General features: G+C 42.8%; 1 protein-coding gene across 1 annotated transcript in view; it reads left to right on the top strand.

Moving 5' to 3' along the window:
- Positions 1-1,039: 1,039 nt before the first annotated feature.
- The window catches only part of ARHGAP5 (Rho GTPase activating protein 5), a 45,857-nt gene continuing 36,804 nt past the window's right edge, over positions 1,040-10,092 (top strand). Inside the window, exons 1-2 of the mRNA XM_071557961.1 lie at positions 1,040-1,322; positions 8,426-8,532. The gene's annotated coding sequence lies outside the window, so the exon portion shown is untranslated. The remainder of the gene's footprint in view (positions 1,323-8,425; positions 8,533-10,092) is intronic.

Genomic DNA, 10,092 nt, shown 5'->3' with positions numbered 1-10,092 from the left:
TAGCAAAATATTACTTTGTTCCTTTGTATGCTTACATGTAAGTGATCTTTAGTAATAAATTATGCATAGAATATGCATCTCTGTGTACACAGAAATAAGGTGCATGTACATGATGCCCACAGCTGCCCTGTCTCCTGTGGTGGATAGAGTAGATCAGTACCTACTGTTTTTTTTCTATGTCCCATGCCTCACCTGCCTCTGCCTGTGAAAACCCAGCTCGAGAGGCAGGAGCACGAAGCTTTGCAACCCCATCACTGCCTGAGCGCGTAACAGCCCCAGAGGGGTAAGGACCATGCTGAATGCCTGTGCTGCCTTTGGGTGCCTGTGCCCTCTTTGGGTGCCTGTGCCGTCTTGGGGTGCCTGTGCCGCCTTTGGGTGCTCTGGGCAGCCTGGCCTGGAGCAGCGTGGCCTGTGCAGCCTGGCCTGGGGCAGGTTGGCCCGCACTGCTCTGGGCAGTGTGGTCCGGGGCAGGTTGGCCCACACCGCTGTGTCCAGCCTGGCCTGGGGCAGCCCGGTCCAGGGCAGCGTGGCCCGCACCGCTCTGGGCAGCATGGCCCGGGGCAGGTTGGCCCGCACCGCTCTGGGCAGCGTGGCCCGGGGCAGGTTGGCCCGCACCGCTGTGTGCAGCCTGGCCCGGGGCAGGTTGGCCCGCACCGCTCTGGGCAGTGTGGCCCAGGGCAGGTTGGCCCGCACCGCTGTGTGCAGCCTCGCCCGTGCAGCCTGCCCCGCACCGCTGTGTGCAGCCTGGCCCGGGGCAGCCCGGCCTGCGGCGCCGCGGCGGGGCCCGAACCCGCGCCCTGCAGCTCGGGGGGCACGAGCGGAGAGCCCCGCACGCGCGCGCGCCCGCACGGGCAGCCAGGCGGGGGGCCGGGGGTCGGGGCGACGCGCGTGCGCGTGCAGCTGGCGGCCGGCCGCGCGCGCTCTCCCAGGCTTCCCAGGGAATCCAGCGGCAGCAGGAAGAGGCGCTTCCCCGCGCACGCGCAGCTAGCCGGGCGGGCGCGCGCTGAGCCGCGGCGGCGGGAGGGAGGGGGGAGGGGAGGGAAGCTGTGAGGTAAAGTTGGGGGAGAGAGAGACTCCGTCAGCGAGGCGAGAGCCGGGCAGGCTCGGCGGCCGCCATTACTGAGCCCAGAGCGCCGGGGAGCGAGCGCAGGGACGGGACGGGACGGGGCTGCGGCGGCCGGGAGCGCTCGGGAGCCGCGGGCCGGAGAGCCGAGAGAGCCCCGCGGGGAGGAGAAGCCGACGGGGGCGCCGGCGTGGAGAGAGCGTCCCGGGAATGCTGCCGCTCCCGCCGCCGCCGAGGAGCCGGATCCCGACGGCGCGAGGTGAGGGCAGGAATGCGGTCCCGCGGGAGCCGGCCCGGCCCGAAGCGGGGCGGCCGGCCCGGCGGGCGGAAGGGAAGGGGCGCGGGGGGATGAGGCGGCCGCAGCACGGCGAGCCCCGGCGGGCGCTGAGCGGGGCTGGGGCCGCGTGCGGAGAGGGCTCCGCGCCCCCGCCCGGCCCCCCCGGCACCGCCGGCCGCGGGGAGAGGCAGGAAGGGCAGGAGCGGAGTGCCTGGTCCCAGACAGGTGATGAAGGCCTGAGCAATGGGAGGGTCAGAGCCTGCTGTACGAGACTGCCAGCTGGTCACGGCCCTCCAGGGAGGGAGGAAGGCAGGAAGGGGAGCTTCCCTTCTCCTCTTTTCTTTCTTCCTCATTCCCTCCTTCTCCCTACTCCTTCACCTTTCTCCTTTCTTCCATTCTCACTACGTTCCCCCTCCCTTTTCTCCTTTCTCCGTACTTCTTTTCCTCCTCATTATCCCCTTCTGCTCATTTGCATCTTTTCCCTTCTTTCCTTCCTCTACTAAATTTGAACAGTTGTCCATCCCTCTCCTCCTTCCTTTCACCTTCAAATATTGCTCGATATTAAATTTCACAAAACTTCACTCTCCTAATGATGTGTGCATTTCTGTTTTTCCACCAGGTGGATTTTAAGGCTTTGGAATAGGGTAGCCAGTTGCAGTGGTGCAGCTTTCAAGCATTTTGAATCCCTTCAACCAGCATAACCTTTAGACTCTCTCCACCCAAGGGAATCACCAGAGACATAGAGATATATGCCATGGTGTTGTAAATATAGGACATAAGGAATATAAAACACTGTTTTAATTAAAAATAGAAGTAGGACTAAATAGTTACAGGAGGAAGATATACTTGTCACCTTCTCCCCATACTACACCCCCCTCTGTACTCCCCTCTTTTGCACTCTTCTGTATCGCTTTTCATATCAGCATGGAATATTTCCTTAATAAGTAGGAGGAAAACGTTTTTAATCTAGACCAAAATAGGCCTGTGGGGGTATGTGTGTATTCTTTAGTGTCATGCAGATAACTGGAGCATTTTTTTTTTTAGTAAAGATCCTTGACAGAAATTTGAAAACTCTACACTGCAGAGTAGAAGCAGTACAGAGAGAACAGCATTTGCTGGTCAATTGGACGTCCATTTTAAACCTGTGCACTGAAGCCAGTTGCAGCACTGATGCCTGTATACTTATTTAATGAATGAATGAGGAATTAATAACTGGGGTTTTTTTCAGCTGTGCTGTCTTACCTTCTGAAGGTTCTTTAGTGTGACAGTAGTTTTCAGCAGTGACATCAGTGACCAGAGTTAACTACCTTCTGGTAACACACATACTTATTTATAGTACGTATCTAAAATAGGGATATTGCAAATATTCATCCAGGTGCTTTTTTATGAGGGTTTGTTTTCATTGTTGTACTGCTTTGAAAATTATATTTAGAAGTATTAAAATTCTTAAAATAGTGTTCTACTAAAACTCAGTGTTGCCACTGTTTAGGAAGTATAATGCAAATATGGTAGGTTTTTTTAAAAAGTGTGTAGTACTTGAAGAATCAAAATTGATGAAGCGTTTGTTACATTTTTCCTGGCTTATTTCAGTTGCTTTTAAGCTTGGAGCATACAGAGCTGAAGTAGCATGCTTTTTTTTTTATTATTATTTTTTAAAAAGTATCCTATCTAAAGCAGCTGCTATTGTTGTTACGATTGTAAATAATTGCAACCAGATGCCTACCGCTCCTTGGTATCAGACTTTACTTTAGCTAAGGTGTTACATGTGGAACACAATCCAATTAAATACTTTAGGCTCAGACTAAATTCTTTTAAAATGCTATATTTAGCACTAGCAGAATCAAATGCTGCACATATTTTTCAAGCTAAAGATAAATGTGCTTTCCTGAAACCGTAGGTGTTTTCTCCATGTGCAGACTTTGTAGAAGAGAAAAGCACTGATCATGATAATAGACTGTTCTGTGTAAGTTTCCCCGTTGGGACTTGTTATTTGAGTAGATGGTGCAAAAAGAATTCCATTCTGTTTAATAAAGATACTCAAAGGAGGCTGACAGTATCTTAAGGCTTCCAAAAAGTTCTTTCTTGACACAAGAGAAATCCCATGTACTGGCATCCTGCAGGAATATTTTGCATAAAACTTCAGAGCACTCCCCTGCGTTCAGTAGAGTACTGGGTGGTGTGTTCGTACGATTCCAGGAATCAGGCATTCCTCGGGGGTGACACCCTCTGACCTTCGCCGAGAGAATGGAAGTTTGTGAAGCCAGTGTCCATCTCCGAGTTCAGCTGGCACGGTTACGTCGGTGAGCAGCCTGAAAACAGCCACATTTCTGGCCGTGACGTAGCCGTGCGAGTGAAGCCGGCGGTGCATTCCTGCTCAGCGATAAGACAGGAATGCTGTCCGAGGGGCCAGCCGGGGCTCGCGCCGCTAGGGGGCTCGGTGCGCGCGGCGCTCCCGGCCCGGCGCTTCCAGCGTCTCCTGCCCCGCCAGGGATCCACGGGAATCCGCGCTGGACCCGTGCGTGCAGTGCCGCCTGGGCACGGTTACACTGGGACTTCTGTATTGGAAACGCCAGGAGTTCTTTTCCTCCTGTATCTGTGCTAGTTCTCTCTTAATGGGCACACAAAACTTTTGGTGACTCTTTAGTCACTTTGGTTGTTTTTTTTTCTTTTTTACTCTGAGAGTTTTTAGCCTAAAGGTCAGTGTTAGTGAACTGGAGGAGGATTACATTTTATCATCACTTCCTTATGTTTACAGTTCTAGTGAAATAGTTAAAGAAACTGAGTTCAAAATTCCGCAGCTGTAGTGAAGTTACTGTGAATTTGCATGCTAACTGTGTTTTTCTAGTCACTTAGTACCTATTGGAACCAAAATAATTAATCTGTGGCTACTTCTGCACGTTACATTTTGTGGTAAAGAAGAGTTGTTTCTTTGAGTTTGAATTCCCACGCATTTTTGCAATTCTGAATCAGTTGACACACAAACACGACAGAAGAATGTGTTTAAAAAAGCAAAACCAATACCTGCATGCACAATTTTTTTGAAAAGTGTATATTGCTGTGTTTTGGTATTAATTTCTTTAAGTTGGCTAATTATCATGCAGAATATTATTTGCTGCTTACATATGTCTTTTCCCTTGATCGTTTCATAATTTTAAAAAGTGGATAACCAGTATTGTTATTTTACACAGGTAGAGGTGACACATATGGCTTATACAAGGTCAAACAAAAAACTACTATTTGAATTAAATCTCAGAACTCCATGATGTTGAGTCCTGGCTTCTGTACTGCAGTTACTTGTGAAGCAAATAATATGAAATGGCCCATATATGTGAATCAGTGAAATTAGTTAAAGTTGCTGCTATCAGGATGTAAATTTTCAGGAAATGCATTTTAGTCCCTTTTCTGTCCTTAACCTTGATCCTTCCTTCTTCATCTACTTCTTTTTTTCTTCTACTTTTATACGTTCTTTGTAAAATTTCTCCCTTAGTTCTTTTGTGTTCATCCTGAGTAACTCCATAAATAAGCCTGATTAGGTAGTCTTGCCCTGAGAAACTTCTCTGAGCACTATGCATGTCTTTGGTAGGGACTTATCCTTTGCAAAAAGAATTAAGAATTTATAATTCCTGTAAACTTGCACTGTTTTCTTTCCTGTTAAAATACAGGCTTTGAACCTATATTGAATGTTTTCAGATACTCAGAAATCTGAAGATAAGTAACTTGAGAGGCCTAAGTTCAGAATACTGCAATGCTGATGATTTGAACCTTTGCAGTGTACCTGTTTATTGTACCCTGATCTCATTTATGAAGATTGGTTTGGGTTTGTTTCTTTTTTCTTTTTCTTACTTTTTTTTTGGGGGGGGGGGGGGGGGGAGGGGAAGAGCAACAGTGATGATAGATGCCTTTGGCTTGGTAGGTTCCAGCTAAGGAATGATGTTTTGTTTTCAATTTAGAAATGACATTTAGGCCCTTATTTAATTTTGGATTATACACTGTTGGTCGTATTGTTATTGATAGAAGACAGTGAACTTGGTAGGAACTAAGAGCTTTGAACTTCTGTTTTTAAACATAATTTTTCTTTGCTTTATAATATGAAGTTGGACAGTTGAGGGGTTTTCCCTCCTTTATTTATTTATATTTTAAAAAGGAATTGATTGTTTTTGTATGCAAAGAATTATCTAGGCTACAGAACTCCCTTTGGAATGGTAGTTGGCTCTCATACTAACCAAATCTGAAATCAGCAGTGTTTGGAGTAATCCATTCCCATCCTTCATTTACCTAGCACGGTTAATCAGCATACCACTTAAACTGTATTCCTTTTCAGTCACACTATCACTATTGAACACATTTAGGGATAATGTCCTTTACTGTCTTGGTACTTTATTGAACTTATGTTCTGAGAGAAGCAATCTGGATAATTTTTTTCCTCATGTTGGCCGATACTTGCGTAATTTTACCAGACAGCATTGTATTTACCTTTATTTATAAATAAGATTTCAAGTATTGTTACTTAATGAAGGTTTCCAGCACTTGTGAGAGCAAGAATATTGGCATGTGAGTGAAAAGCAAAGGACACATCAAGTGGTTGGGACCTCAACGACTTGGGTGATTTGTAATTGTTGATAAGGTGACATTGGTGTACTCTGTGTCTGGTTTTATTTCTAAAAGGGATTTTCGTTTGAAGGGAAGATTTCTCATGCTTGTTTGAGTGAAAAAGATAACTCTTGGTAGATACTGAATGAGAAATGGCAACATTATATTTAGGTATATCAACATAATTTTTTTTTAAACTGGTCGTCTAAGGGGAAAACAGTTGAATTGTTATTCTGTTATGTTTTGGATAGAACTATAGTTACTGATGTGCTGATAGATCTTGGAATTTGGGTACTGTATTAAATATTTTTCAGTGCCAAGTTTTGATTCTCAAAAAGTATGAAGTGAGGAATGACTCAGTACAAAAACTTGGTGTCAGCAGTAACTTGAATCCAGAGCTGTAACTTCCTTGAAATCACGGTACTTGATATTATGAATGCCCAGCACTTTTAGACTCATCCTCAAAACCATTTCTGTGAAACCTTGTGTGTTTGAATTTACTTTAGGATTTGCTGTAGAGGTCACAGTAACTTTTTGTTGGAATATTTGTGTACCCTGCAAAGCAGACTAGGCTGTGATGGCCCTTTTATTCAGGTGTGCTTTTTCTTAATTGGCCAGGTAACTTACAAACTCTATGGCAAGGCCATGGTAATTGAACCTAACCCTGGAAAATACTGATCCATAATGTTGTGTCTAGACAACACTGCAGAGTGAGTAGAGGACTTGGTGAAAATACTTTTTATTTTCCCTGTTGGCAGCTACTTAAATAGTTGGTAGTCATAAGCAATTCTGTAGACTGTTTCAGGTAATGTATTTTCTTCAGCCATGTTAGGTCTAAAACATTTTTAGGTTCACAAAGCAATTTTGGAAGGTATTGAGAAATAGAGTATTTATTTGTGAGTGATTTTCTTGACTCTGAGCCCACCTACAAGTTCCTGTGCAGCCACAGTTACTAAATAATGATAAGTGATTAGCTGTTCCAGTATTTATTACTTGCTATTAATATGACGTTCTATTCTAATGTTTAGAATTCAGTGTAGAAGACTTTGGGAAACGTATTTGAAAATAGGGATTTCTCTGGCCTCTTTAATGCTTCTGACTGATCTTCTGGGGGCCTGTTTGACCTTTCTCTTGTGGCAGTGTCCCCCAAGCCCCAGACACATTCTTGCAGTCAGAGATGCTTTTTTCTCCTGTCTGCTCTTCCATGTGCTGAATACTTTAGTGTCCCGTAGCCTGTTTCCTCATGAGCAGCTGTCTGCTGTGCTTGTCTGGCTGCAGACACAGAGGAGCCACAGCCAGGAGGTGAGGGCAGGGAGTGGGATTTTTCTCCTGTCTCTCTTTCAAGTGACAGAATTTAGCACTGTATCTTGGCTAGGCTGAGTACAGGACTGTCAGCCTGTGCCTATTGGTTTTAGTGTTGTTTGGTACCACAAGAAGAGTTACTATTGTGGTATTAGTTGCAGTGTTACTGTGGTATAGATTTGTTGTTTACCACTATTGCCAAACCCTTTTTGTCCAAAAGAGAAATTACTAAAGCTTAGACCTTTTCAGCAAGCATATTATTCCCAAAGCAAAGTGGAATTACTAATAATGTAGTTGTAAGTTGCAAAACAAGACAAAGCTTTACTGTACCACTTTGATGTAATGCTTAGCACATAAGGTGCTGCATCTTGTTTAAAAATGATACCTTTCCTTAGTTAAAAATGCTTATGGAATAGTCCAGTGCAAGTGCCCCAAGTTCCTGTTCTTTTCTGCATCACAATAAATGTATCACTGGCCTGGCAAAGTCCGTGTGTTTGTGTGGGTGCAAAGGGAAGAACAATGGAAGATAGTTCCATTTTCACATCCCCGCAATAAAATCAACACTTAACAAGGTTATACTAATAATTTTTACCCTATTTGAGAATTCAAAATCTTCAAGTGTGATTATACTTTCAATTTCTAATTTGTCACAGTTTATGAGGTCTTTTAATGTAGAAATGCTGTAGTAGAGGGTCAAGGGTTCTGAGGTGGAGTATTTTTTTCTAGTAGTAAAATACATGTACATGTAATTAGACTTAACATTAACTTCATATATTTTGTACTTACTGACTATGCCAACTTCATCTTAGAAAACTGTGTTCTGGATAGTTTAGAATTCCAAATCGTTCTACAAGTGATTAGTGTTTTTTATGTCTCACATTTTAGGTTACCTAACAAACTGTATTAATTTTTTTCAGAGGAGGCTTCTGCAACCGAGATATTGTTAAAATACCAAGTTGAACCTCAAATCTCAGTTGTTTAAGAACTGTCCCCTACAAGTATTCATAGCTGTGCTTACAGGATTTAAACCCTCTAAACCTAGAGGAAGACTAGCTTGAGCTCTTGAGTTTTGTTTATGGGTTTAAAATGAGGAGAATGATCCTTATGCATGGGTGAAGTGTTGTACCCATCTCATTGCTGCTTCTGCTTTCACAAAGTCCAAACTTTTAATGATTCTTCCTTTTTGTTTTCAGATCCCTCAGGGAAGGACTTACTGAAGGGCACTGTTTAAATGTGTGACATCACTGCAGGAAGATCACAGCAGGATAACCATCTTGCTTTGCACCTTTTTTTCCTAAGGGTAAGTTTTGGCTTTTGTGTTTAAGGGGGAGGTGGGTGAGTAAGTGCAAGATGCTACATCTTATTTTCTTTGTAACTGTGTGTGGCAATGTGGAAGTCTGTAGAGACAAGGTCCTGTGATGCATCTGTAGCTGGTCAGAGATTTTCCTGCAGTGACGTCACAGACACTTTGTATCTTCTGAGTTCTTCAGAATTTTCAGAATAAACATAGAGATACTATTTCCCATTCAAAGATTGAAATTAATTGGGGAGATCAAACAGCCCCTCCTCTGAGCCTATAACAAAGATGGAGAGGGGGAGGTGAACTAATGAATCTTAGTGTTTACAATTTGTTATAATTGAATTAGGCAGATTGAAGTACAATAATGGAACTAACTTACCATGAATTTGCAGTGTGTATGCTTTAAAACTGTACAAAACTGTAAAGTACCTTTACATTAGTGGTATAATGAAATGAAAAATCTTCCATTTGCGGAGCAATTTAATGATGATTACATATTAAAAGTGAATCCATTATAATGTCAGGTTTTTACCAGTTTTGATACTTAATTAACATAGATTTCATCATGTGACTTTAGTTTGTACAATCAGTGCAAAGTAGAAACTATTAAAAAAAACCCCAACACAACATGCTGGTTTTAAATACCTTTAGTCATTCAACTCCCACTATGGTGCAAATCTTCCAGGTCAGAAATTCTGAGAGAGACTGATATGTTGTTTCCCTTTTGTCAGTGTCCCATTTCACCTTATTCTTCATACTTTCTCACTTAAAAATATATAGATTTAACAAACCATTTTATAGGCAGAGGAGGAACAAACTTTGCTCTGTGAGGATGTAGAGTATATGAAAATATTGATTGTTTCTTATAAACTAATTGGAAATTGACAGTGACTTCCTGATGAAATGAAATGATCCTGTTGGATGAAGACTTTTGTGTTTAGTCCACATCAAATCTGTTTTGTGCTGTGGCAAACAGAAAACATTTTATGGTGAAAATGCTGACTAAACTTCTCATTCTAACAGTTTGAATGATGCTACTATGATAAGCTTTGCTGTAGAAAGAGAACAGTGGGTTTATTTGTAGTAATATAAATAGTGCTTGTAAAGGATGTTACTTTTGCTAAGTATTTTTATTCCCAGAGCCATGTTCTGTTAGCTCCAAATTCTGTAGTTTAAGAGTATAATAAACATAGTGGAAACAGTGAAAATCAGAATTTAAAATACAAGTACTCTTTCTGAATGTGTCTTTGAGTAACCTGATTTAAACAAAAAATAGTTCAAAAATACAGTGTAAAAGTTTCAGTTCTTTCAATATAAAAGCTCACAAGTATAAAAGTTGGATTTTTTCCTCTTAATTTTGTAATGAAATTGATACTTGTTTTTTCTAAAAAAGGTTCTTTCCTTGACTATGATTTTTATAACTGAAAGCTGTTTTTATATATGTGGATTTTGTTTCATAGTTTGGCTAATTAATTTAATTACAAATGTAGTTACATATATACTGTGTTTCTGGTCAGAACATTGGTTTTCTGTTTGTAGGTGTTAGTAAGTTGGGAAGCT

The sequence above is a fragment of the Pithys albifrons genome, chromosome 6, assembly GCF_047495875.1.
Source record: "Pithys albifrons albifrons isolate INPA30051 chromosome 6, PitAlb_v1, whole genome shotgun sequence".
Classification (NCBI taxonomy): domain Eukaryota; kingdom Metazoa; phylum Chordata; class Aves; order Passeriformes; family Thamnophilidae; genus Pithys; species Pithys albifrons.
The sequence above is the reverse complement of the archived record's forward strand: the minus strand, read 5'-3'. Positions and strand labels throughout refer to the sequence as shown.